Source organism: Cervus elaphus, chromosome 20 (assembly GCF_910594005.1).
Source record: "Cervus elaphus chromosome 20, mCerEla1.1, whole genome shotgun sequence".
Classification (NCBI taxonomy): Eukaryota; Metazoa; Chordata; class Mammalia; order Artiodactyla; family Cervidae; genus Cervus; species Cervus elaphus.
In genome coordinates, this window is record NC_057834.1 from 56,662,611 (window position 1) to 56,672,917 (window position 10,307).

General features: G+C 41.3%; 1 pseudogene; it reads right to left on the reverse strand.

Moving 5' to 3' along the window:
• Positions 1-9,508: 9,508 nt before the first annotated feature.
• Positions 9,509-9,592, reverse strand: LOC122678413 (annotated as a pseudogene).
• Positions 9,593-10,307: the final 715 nt, after the last annotated feature.

The following is a 10,307-nucleotide window of genomic DNA, read 5'->3' on the forward strand; positions in this document are numbered from 1 at the left end:
AATAACGTTCTGTGTGTCATTATCAGCATCTGGTGAATACACGCTTACGTAAATGAATGAATGAATCAATGAATGAATGAATTCATGGACACATTTATGTTACAAACATCTGTCACTTATTCACCACAGTCCAGACAGTGTGCTTATGAAGACATAGCTCCTGTTCTTGAGTTACTCATGGGAAGGGAGAAATATGGCAACAAGTATTCAAATGTTGAATAAGCACACAGGGAAAGAGCAAACAGCTGTGCTAAGAGGAGGTACCAGGGGATGCCTACTGCTCAGGGTGGTCTGCAAACATCAGCAGCATCTGGACAAATCGTGGCCATCACACCAGTTCTTTGACTCTTTAATAAATGTCCTATGATGGGACCTCTATTTATGCTGTCTTGTTAAATTTAATTTTCTGGTTTACTGAGACTTATTCAATTTCAATAACAAAAATGCATTTCCCAAATAGGTAGTTCTAAAACTTATCAGCCCTAGGATCGCCTGGGGATCTTTTAAAATCTCTGATGTCAGCTTCTCATCCCAGACACTTTGATTTAATTGATCTGAAATGTGACCTGGATACCAGGAACTTTAAAATCTCCCTCAGGAGGCTGACTCTGAGAACCACTCTTGAAGATCCTCAAGGATCTGGCTTGGAAGGTGCATGGAGCCAAATGCAAGTTTGAGGAGAGCATGGGAGGTCCTGCAGCCAGGGACTTGCTCCTGAGTCTGAAGAGCAAGACCATGACCCTCAAGCAACCCTTGCTGAGCCCTAAGTCAATCAACAGTGTGTGAAGTTGTGTCCACTCACCCAGCGATCATCTAGCACTCACTTGCACCTCCATTGAGCCCAAGTCAGCTGATCTGTGGTCTCAAGGATCTGGTTAGGGAGATGGGTCTAAAATGTTCAAGAGAATCTTGTGTGATCGGCAATAAGATGTGGGAGGCCCAGGGTGTGAAAAAAGCACTGCAGTGGGACATCTTATCTGGCCTCCTGTACCCTTTCAAGTCCTTTCCTCTTATGCAGTCCTCCACAAAGAGAACTAGACCAATAAAAACCCACGGGGCACCCATTATATGCCAGGCACAAGACGCCAGTCACTGGGTGAAGCCCCTTAAGGTAGGGCAGAGATGAACGCGATGGAGCCCTACTCTCAAAGGGTTCACAGATTTAGGGGGATGGAGTCTTTCTCTCTCATTTTTCTCATACAAAATAGTGTGGGGTGAACCCTGTCCCCAAGTAGAAACCAGTGCTGTAGGAATATGGAGGATGGTCAAGTCAGCCCTCACGCAGTGGTGGAGGGGACTCTTCCCAGCAAACCTAAACAGATGGTGGGATTCAGAAGGTGAACAAGGAGGATGGGGAATGCAATTTCTCCTCCCCTATTTTGCTAGACTCTTTTCCCTTTTCTCTCTCTTCTTTAAAGCCCATAGATCAAACCTGAGATGCCAGCTCCCACTCAGGACATGCCCATTGTGGAGAACAGAGCTGGCGATTGCCTCTTGGCCTTTGTGTGACCCATGCCGATTAACACTGTGGCTGGATGCTGCCTTTCCCCTTATCAGGGTGCATGTGCAACCTTGGATCAGTTTAAAGTCCCTTCAACCATCACCATCACCTCCAAACAGTAAGGTTTTGTTGGTTAAGGCACTTGGGAACTAATAGTGAATTTTTCATCTCATTTCAATCATCCTTGTGGTACTGAATTCAAGAAAAGGGGTAACTAAGTATTGCCCAAGAGCCATCCTTCTAAATACAAATGTTTGCCCCCAGGCATTGCGCTACTTTCTATCCCCTCTTTTCCCATTCCTGTCCTTGTTATTCACTTCCTGTTCACCTCACAGGAGTTTCTGCCTCGCTCATTTCCTCCCTACCCCAAGCCTGGCACTAAAATTTTATATAATTAAATGAGTCTTTAGATGTCTACGGTTTTATCTTCATTTTCTTCTCTCACCGTTTTTCTTTTCTTTCCCTACTCTCCTTTTTCAGATTTAATGAATTATTAAACACTTAATTGAACATCTGCTAAGTGCTGGCTTCAGTCATGGAGTATAGAGAAACCCAGGAGCTAGTCCTGGTCCTGAAGCCCTTATAATCTAACAGATGAGGTTAGGCAAGCATAAGTAGATCAAGATAGCATGGCATTTAAAAAGAATGAAATAATGCCATTTGCAGCAACATGGAAGGACCTAGAGAGTGTCACACTGAGTGAAGTAACTCAGACAGAGAAGGAGAAATATCATATGATATCCACTGCATGCAGAATCTAAAAATAAATGATGCAAATGAACTTCTTACAAAACAGAAACAGACTTGCAGACTCAGAGAACAAATTTATGATTTCCGGGGTTGGTGAAGGGTGGAAGGAAGGGATAGTTAGGGGGTTTTAGATTGACATATACACACTGCTGTGTTCAAAATGAATAACCAACAAGGTCCTAGCACATGACACTCTGCTCAGTGTTATGTGGCAGCCTGGACGGGAGGGGAGTTTGGGGGAGAATGGATGCATGTATATGTATGGCCCAGTCCCTTCCTGTTCTCCTGAAACTATCACAACATTGTTAAAAGACTATACTCCAATATAAAATAAAAAGTAAAAATAAATAAATAACATGACTTTAGCCAGAAAACTCTTGTTGATATAAACAGAAGGTTTAGGTGGTTAGGACCTCACATTTCAAGGGAAGTAGACTTTAATGTGGGCCAGTGGATGGAATATGGAACTGCAAGGTCTTTGTGACTGGCCATTAACTGAACACCTACCGTGTGCCAAGCACTATGCTTTCTTTCCAGCATCTCATTTAATCCTTAACAACTCCTTGAAGTAGTTTTTATTGTTCATGTTTTACTGATAATTAAATTAAAGTGTCTGTAGGTTACCTAACTTTCCAAAGTCACAGAGCCAGGAAAGAGCTGAGTTGGGAGTCTTGTCCAGGCCTATGCGACCCCAGACATCAAGGTTTGGGTCAAGGGCTGTACCACCTTCGGAGTCTATTTCCTGTGTGTGAAACAGGGACAGCAATTTCAGGAGATGTAGTAAAAGAACTGACTGAAAATGTACCCAGTAAACAATAGCCATTTCCAGCATCTTCATCATCTTCCTTGTAACAGTCTTATTATTTAAGCTTCACAGAGGAAGCAAAAAGTGAGTGATGGATTTTTTTTTTTATGCGGAAAGGATTGGCATTCCATCCGGATAGGTGAAAAAAACAAAGACACAGGCCCCAGAGCACATGGCGTTCTCAGAGACTCAGGACCAACCTGGTTTAGCTAGAGCCTGAGGCGTGGGCAGGGCTGAGCGGTGAGGGAAAGCTGGGAAGCAGACTGTCAAAAGCAGGCTTAAGAGTTTGTACTTAAGCAGAGACATTATTTTGCCAACAAAGGTCTGTATAGTCAAGACTATGGTCTTTTCAGTAATCAGGTATGGATGTGAGAACTAGACCATAAAGAAGCTGAGTGCCTAAGAATTGATGCTTTCAAACTGTGGTGCTGGAGAAGACTCTTGAGAGTCCCTTGGACAGTAAGGAGATCAAACCAGTCAATCTTAAAGGAAATCAACCCTGAATGATCAATGAAAGGACTGATGCTGAAGCTCCAATAATTTGGCCACCTAGTGCAAACAGCCAACTCACTGGTAAAGACCCTGATGCTGGGAAAGATTGAAAGCAGGAGAAGAGGGCAACAGAGGATGAGATGGTTGCATGGGTTCACTGATTCAATGGACATGAACTTGAGCAAATTGCAGAAGATTGTGAGGGACAGGGAAGCCTGGTGTGCTGCAGTTCATGGGGTCTCAAAGAGTTGGACACGACTTGGTGACTGAACAACATAACATACTGTGGACACTAGTGTCCTAGTGATGAACACTTTGGCATTTGTCCAGTCTTTTGCTACTACAGGTCACTCTGCCACGACTGACCTTGTGCATGTGTCATTTTGATAAACTCAGGAACACCCATCCCTAGGATGGAATTGCTGGGTCAAAGTATAAATGCATTTGTCATTTTGAAAACTATCACCAAAGTGCCCTGCACAGGAGTCAAATCAATTAACTCTCCCACTGACAGTAAACCAATGAGAGTGCCTGTTTCTCCAGAGCCCAGAGTGTGAAGTGTATAGTCCTATTTTTGAATTATTGTCAAATTGATAGGTTAAAAAAATGATATCTTGGAGCAGGGTCCCCACCCGCAGTGTGCTTCCCTGAGCTGTGGGGCTTGCACCCGGGACTCGGCTCAGACACCTAAAAGAGGAAAAAAAAAAAATGATATCTTAGTATAGCATAAATAGCAGTTATCCTAATTATAAGTGAGAGAATGTATCTTTTCACACAGCAAGGGACATTTGCATTTATTTGCCTGTGAACTGATTATTCATGGTCATTTTCCCATTTTTTTATTGTGTAGCTTATCTTTTTCTTTATTGATTTCTTTCATTTCTTTATTTATGAAGGAGATTCGCCCTTTGTCTGGATTATGAGTTGCAAATATTCTTCCTAGTTTGTCGTTTGTCTTTTGAATTTGCTTATTGTATTTTTTACTATGTACAACTGTATTTTTATTGTTGTTGAATTTATCATTTTTATGTTATTGCTCTGATATTTTGAGAGAATGCCAGTAAACAATTTTGAGTCATATATAGAAAAACATTCTCTATCTTATGATCATAAAACATTACCCCGTGATTTCTTCTAGTATTACCTTTCACTTTTTACATTTGGAGCTTTATTATTGTTCAGTTGCTGTGTCCGACTCTTTGAGACCCATGCACTGCAGCACACCAGGCTTCTCTGTCCTTCGTTATCTCCAGCAATTTGCTCAAACGCATGTTCATTGAGTCGGTGATGCCATCCAACCATCCATCCTCTGTCATCCCCTTCTCCTGCCCTCAATCTGTCCCAGCATTAGGGTCTTTTCTAATGAGTCATTTCTTCGCATCAGGTGGCCAAAGTATTGGAGCTTCACCTTCAGCATCAGTCCTTCCAATGAATATTCAGGGTTGCTTTCCTTTAGAATCGACTGGTTTGATCTCCTTAACTTTTTGCACTGGGATAGGGTATGAGGTAGGATCCAACTTTTTCTTCAGATGACTACTCAATAATTGTTATACCATTTATTAAGATGTCAGCCCTGCCTCTGTTGTATTTCTGAAATTGCTGTTCTAATCCATTGGCCCATTTATTCATGATCCAAGACCACCACATTGTTCTAAATATTGAGGTTTTACAGTGTGGCATGAAATGGCAACCCACTCCAGTGTTCTTGTCTGGAGAATTCCATGGAAAGAGGAGCCTGGTGGGCCACACTCCAGGCAGTCACAAAGAGGCAGACACAACTGAACGACTAACACTTTTCACTTTCGTGATGATTAGTGGGGCTTTTCTCCCCTCATTAAAAAGGTGTGTTTAGATTATTGGTGGATTAAAGAAATTGCAGAAAAATCCCATTGACAGAGTAACCTGGCAGGCTACAGTCCATAGGGTCGCAGAGAGTCAGACACAACTGAGGAACTGAGTGGAGAGAGAAGCAGACCCGTTGGTATGCTTCTGCAGTGGTCCAAGTGTTGAGAGGATCAGAATGGTCAAAGAAGCAGAAGCTCCACCACTCTAAAGGAAGAATTGTCAGGGCTTGGAGATGAAGTCTTAACAGACAAAGGAGGAATGAGAAGTCAGAATGACTCCAAGGTTTCTGGATCAGTAGCCCTAGCTCTTTGGGTTGCCTTGCCTCGGGAAGGCTCTGAAGCCTAGAAAGAGTTTTCCCTACCAGATGGTTCTCCAATTGCAACTCCCACTTCCAAACTTGCCACTATGCACAGCTTTTTTTTTTTTTTTAATTTATTTATTTATTTATTTATTTGTTCAGTGGGTTTTGTCATACATTGACATGAATCAGCAATAGATTTGCACGTATTCCCCATCCCGATCCCCCCTCCCACCTCCCTCTCCACCCGATTCCTCTGGGTCTTCCCAGTGCACCAGGCCCGAGCACTTGTCTCATGCATCCCACCTGGGCTGGTGACCTGTTTCACCATAGATAATATACATGCTGTTCTTTCGCAACATCCCACCCTCACCTTCTCCCACAGAGTCCAAAAGTCTGTTCTGTACTTCTGTGTCTCTTTTTCTGTTTTGCATAAAGGGTTGTCGTTACCATCTTTCTAAATTCCATATATATGTGTTAGTATGCTATAATGTTCTTTATCTTTCTGGCTTACTTCACTCTGTATAATGGGCTCCAGTTTCACCCATCTCATTAGAACTGGTTCAAATGAATTCTTTTTAACGGCTGAGTAATATTCCATGGTGTATATGTACCACAGCTTCCTTATCCATTCATCTGCTGATGGGGATCTAGGTTGCTTCCATGTCCTGGCTATTACAAACATTGCTGTGATGAACATTGGGGTGCACGTGTCTCTTTTTTTTTTTTTTTTTTAATTAGTTGGAGGCTAATTACTTCACAACATTTCAGTGGGTTTTGTCATACATTGATATGAATCAGCCATAGATTTACACGTATTCCCCATCCCGATCCCCTCTCCCACCTCCCTCTCCACCCGATTCGTCTGGGTCTTCCCAGTGCACCAGGCCCGAGCACTTGTCTCATGCATCCCACCTGGGCTGGTGATCTGTTTCACCATAGATAGTATACATGCTGTTCTTTTGAAATATCCCACCCTCACATTCTCCCACAGAGTTCAAAAGTCTGTTCTGTATTTCTGTGTCTCTTTTTCTGTTTTGCATAAAGGGTTATCGTTACCATCTTTCTAAATTCCATATATATGTGTTAGTATGCTGTAATGTTCTTTATCTTTCTGGCTTACTTCACTCTGTATAAGGGGCTCCAGTTTCATCCATCTCATTAGGACTGGTTCAAATGAATTCTTTTTAACAGCTGAGTAGTATTCCATGGTGTATATGTACCACAGCTTCCTTATCCATTCATCTGCTGATGGGCATCTAGGTTGCTTCCATGTCCTGGCTATTATAAACAGTGCTGCGATGAACATTGGGGTGCACGTGTCTCTTTCAGATCTGGTTTCCTCAGTGTGTATGCCCAGAAGTGGGATTGCTGGGTCATATGGCAGTTCTATTTCCAGTTTTTTAAGAAATCTCCACACTGTTTTCCATAGCGGCTGTACTAGTTTGCATTCCCACCAACAGTGTAAGAGGGTTCCCTTTTCTCCACACCCTCTCCAGCATTTATTGCTTGTAGACTTTTGGATAGCAGCCATCCTGACTGGCGTGTAATGGTACCTCATTGTGGTTTTGATTTGCATTTCTCTGATAATGAGTGATGTTGAGCATCTTTTCATGTGTTTGTTAGCCATCTGTATGTCTTCTTTGGAGAAATGTCTGTTTAGTTCTTTGGCCCATTTTTTGATTGGGTCATTTATTTTTCTGGAATTGAGCTTCAAGAGTTGCTTGTATATTTTTGAGATTAATCCTTTGTCTGTTTCTTCATTTATGCACAGCTTTATAAGGTAATCCCAGATTCACTTTTGCTTAAATGTTTACATTTTCCATTATAAATGTAATACAGATTATTGAAAATGTAAGAAAGAAAGAAAAAAAAAACCACTCATAATAGAATCTCCAAACAACCATTTTTGATATGTTGGTATATTATTTTCAGTCTTTTTGGGGGGCCTATGTAGTAGTTGTTGTTCTTGTGCAGTTTGAGCAGCTTTATTAAGATATAGTTAACACAGTATAAAACACACTCGTTTTAAGCCTAAAATTCAATGATATTGTAGTAGATTTAGAGAATTATACAACCATCACAACAAAAAGTTCACTCCTACCTTTTAGCAGTCAGCCTTCACACCCCTCCCCCACCCCAAGCCCCAGCAACTATTGATCTGTTTTATTTCTCTATCGACATATCTTTTCTGGAAATGTAGCATGAGTGGAATCATGCGATGTGTGTTTTTTGTGTTTAACTTCACTTAGCATGTTTTGAGGCACCCTTGTAGCAAATATACCAGCAATCCATTCATTTTTTACTGCTAAATAATATTCTATTGTACAGATGCTTCCCAGGTAGCTCAGTGGTAAAGAATCTGCCTGCGATGCAGGAGACCCAGGTTTGATCACTGGTGGGAAGATCCCCTGGAGAAGGGAATGGCAACCCACTCCGGTATTCTTGCCTGCAAACTCCCGTGGATGGAGGAGCCTGGTGGGCTATAGTCTGTGAGTCTGTGGGGTCACAAAGAGTCAGACACAACTGAGCGACTAACATATACATTGTACAGATATACTACATTTTGTTTGCCTATTAACCAGCTGGTGGACATTTAGATTGTTTCTACTTTATGGCTATTACGAGTGGTGCTGCTATGAACATTCTCATGTAAGTCATTGGATGGACATATGCTTTTATTTCTCTTGAATGAATATGCAGGATTGAATTACTAGTATGATAATAGGTGTATGCTTATTTTTAAAAGAAGCTGCAAGCTAGTTACTGAAGTGGATTTACCAGTTTCACTGCTACCAACAGTGTATGAGATTTCAGTTTCTCCACATCATCATCAAAAATTGGTATTGTCAGTACTATTTTATTATAGTTGATAGTGTGTAGTGGTTTCTCAATGTGATTTTCATTTGTATTTCCTGATAACTAATGGTGTCAAGCATCTTTTCATGTGCTTATTTGCCATTTGTATATGTTCTTTGCTAAGATGTCTTTTCAAATCTCTTGCCCATTTTTAAATTGGAAAATTTTTTATTATTGACTTGTAGATATGTTTTAAATTAAGGAAAAAGTTACTTAAAGCAGCATCAAAATAATAAAATACTCAGGAATAAATCTAATCTAATAAATGCTCAAGAATAAATGTAGGAATTCTTTACACATTCTGCCTTGGGTTTATCCTCTTTGGGATTCTCTGGGTTTCTTGGACCTGTGTAACTATTTCCTTCCCCATTTTAGGGAAGTTTTCAGCTATTATCTCCTCGAGTATTTTCTCATGGCCTTTCTTTTTGTCTTCTTCTTCTGGGACTCCTATGATTCAAATGTTGGGGCATTTCACATTGCCCCAGAGGTCCCTGGGGTTGTCCTCATTTCTTTTGATTCTTTTTTCTTTTTTTCCTCTCTGCTTCATTTATTTCCACCATTTTATCTTCTACCTCACTTATCCTATCTTCTGTCTCCGTTATTCTACTGTTGGTCCCCTCCAGAGTGTTTTTGATCTCATTTATTGCATTATTCATTTTTAACTGACTTTTTTTAAATTTCTTCTAGGTCTTTATTAAACATTTCTTGCATCTTCTCAATCTTTGTCTCCAGGCTATTTATCTGTAACTCCATTTTGTTTTCAAGATTTTGGATCATTTTTATTATCATTATTCTAAATTCTTTTTCAGGTAGATTCCCTATCTCCTCCTCTTTTGTTTGACTTGGTGGGCATTTTTCATGTTCTTTTACCTGTTGGGTATTTCTCTGCCTTTTTGTTTGACTTGGTGGGCATTTTTCATGTTCTTTTACCTGTTGGGTATTTCTCTGCCTTTTCATCTTGTTTACTTCTTTTTTTTTTAATTAGCAATAATCGCGCCTCGGATAAACCTCATTGGCTACGATACTGCCACTGCGCAAAGCTTTCATCTTGTTTAGATTGCTGTGTCTGGAGTGGGCTTTCTGTATTCTGGTGGTCTGTGGTTCCTTTTTATTGTGGAGGTTTCACCCAGTGGGTGGGGTTGGACGATTGGCTTGTCAAGGTTTCCTGGTTAGGGAAGCTTGAGTCAGTGTTCTGGTGCGTGGAACTGGATTTCTTCTCCCTGGCATGCAATGGAGTGTCCAGTAGTGAGTTTTGAGATGGGTCTATGTGTTAGGTGTGACTTTGGGCAGCCTGTATGTTGATGCTCAGGGCTATGTTCCTGCGTTGCTGGAGAATTTGTGTGGTATGTCTTGCTCTGGAACTTATTGGCTCTTGGGTGGTGGTTGGTTTCAGTGTAGGTATGGAGGCTTTTGGATGATCTCTTATTACTTAGTGTTCCCTATAGTCAGGAGTTTTCTGGTGTTCTCAGGTTTTGGGCTTAAGTCTCCTGCCTCTGGACTTCAGTCTTTTTATTCCAGTAGCCTCAAGACTTCTCCAACTATACCGCACTGATAATAAAACTTCTAGGTTAATGGTGAAAAGATTCTCCACCATGAGGGACACCCAAAGAGGTTCATAGAGTTACATGAAGAAGAGGAGAGGGAGGAGGGAGATAGAGCTGAGCAGGAGGAGAAAAAGGGGGATTCAAGAGGAGAGAGACAGATCTACGCAGTTCTCTGTTCCCAAAGTGTTCTCCGTAGCCCAGACACCCACAGAG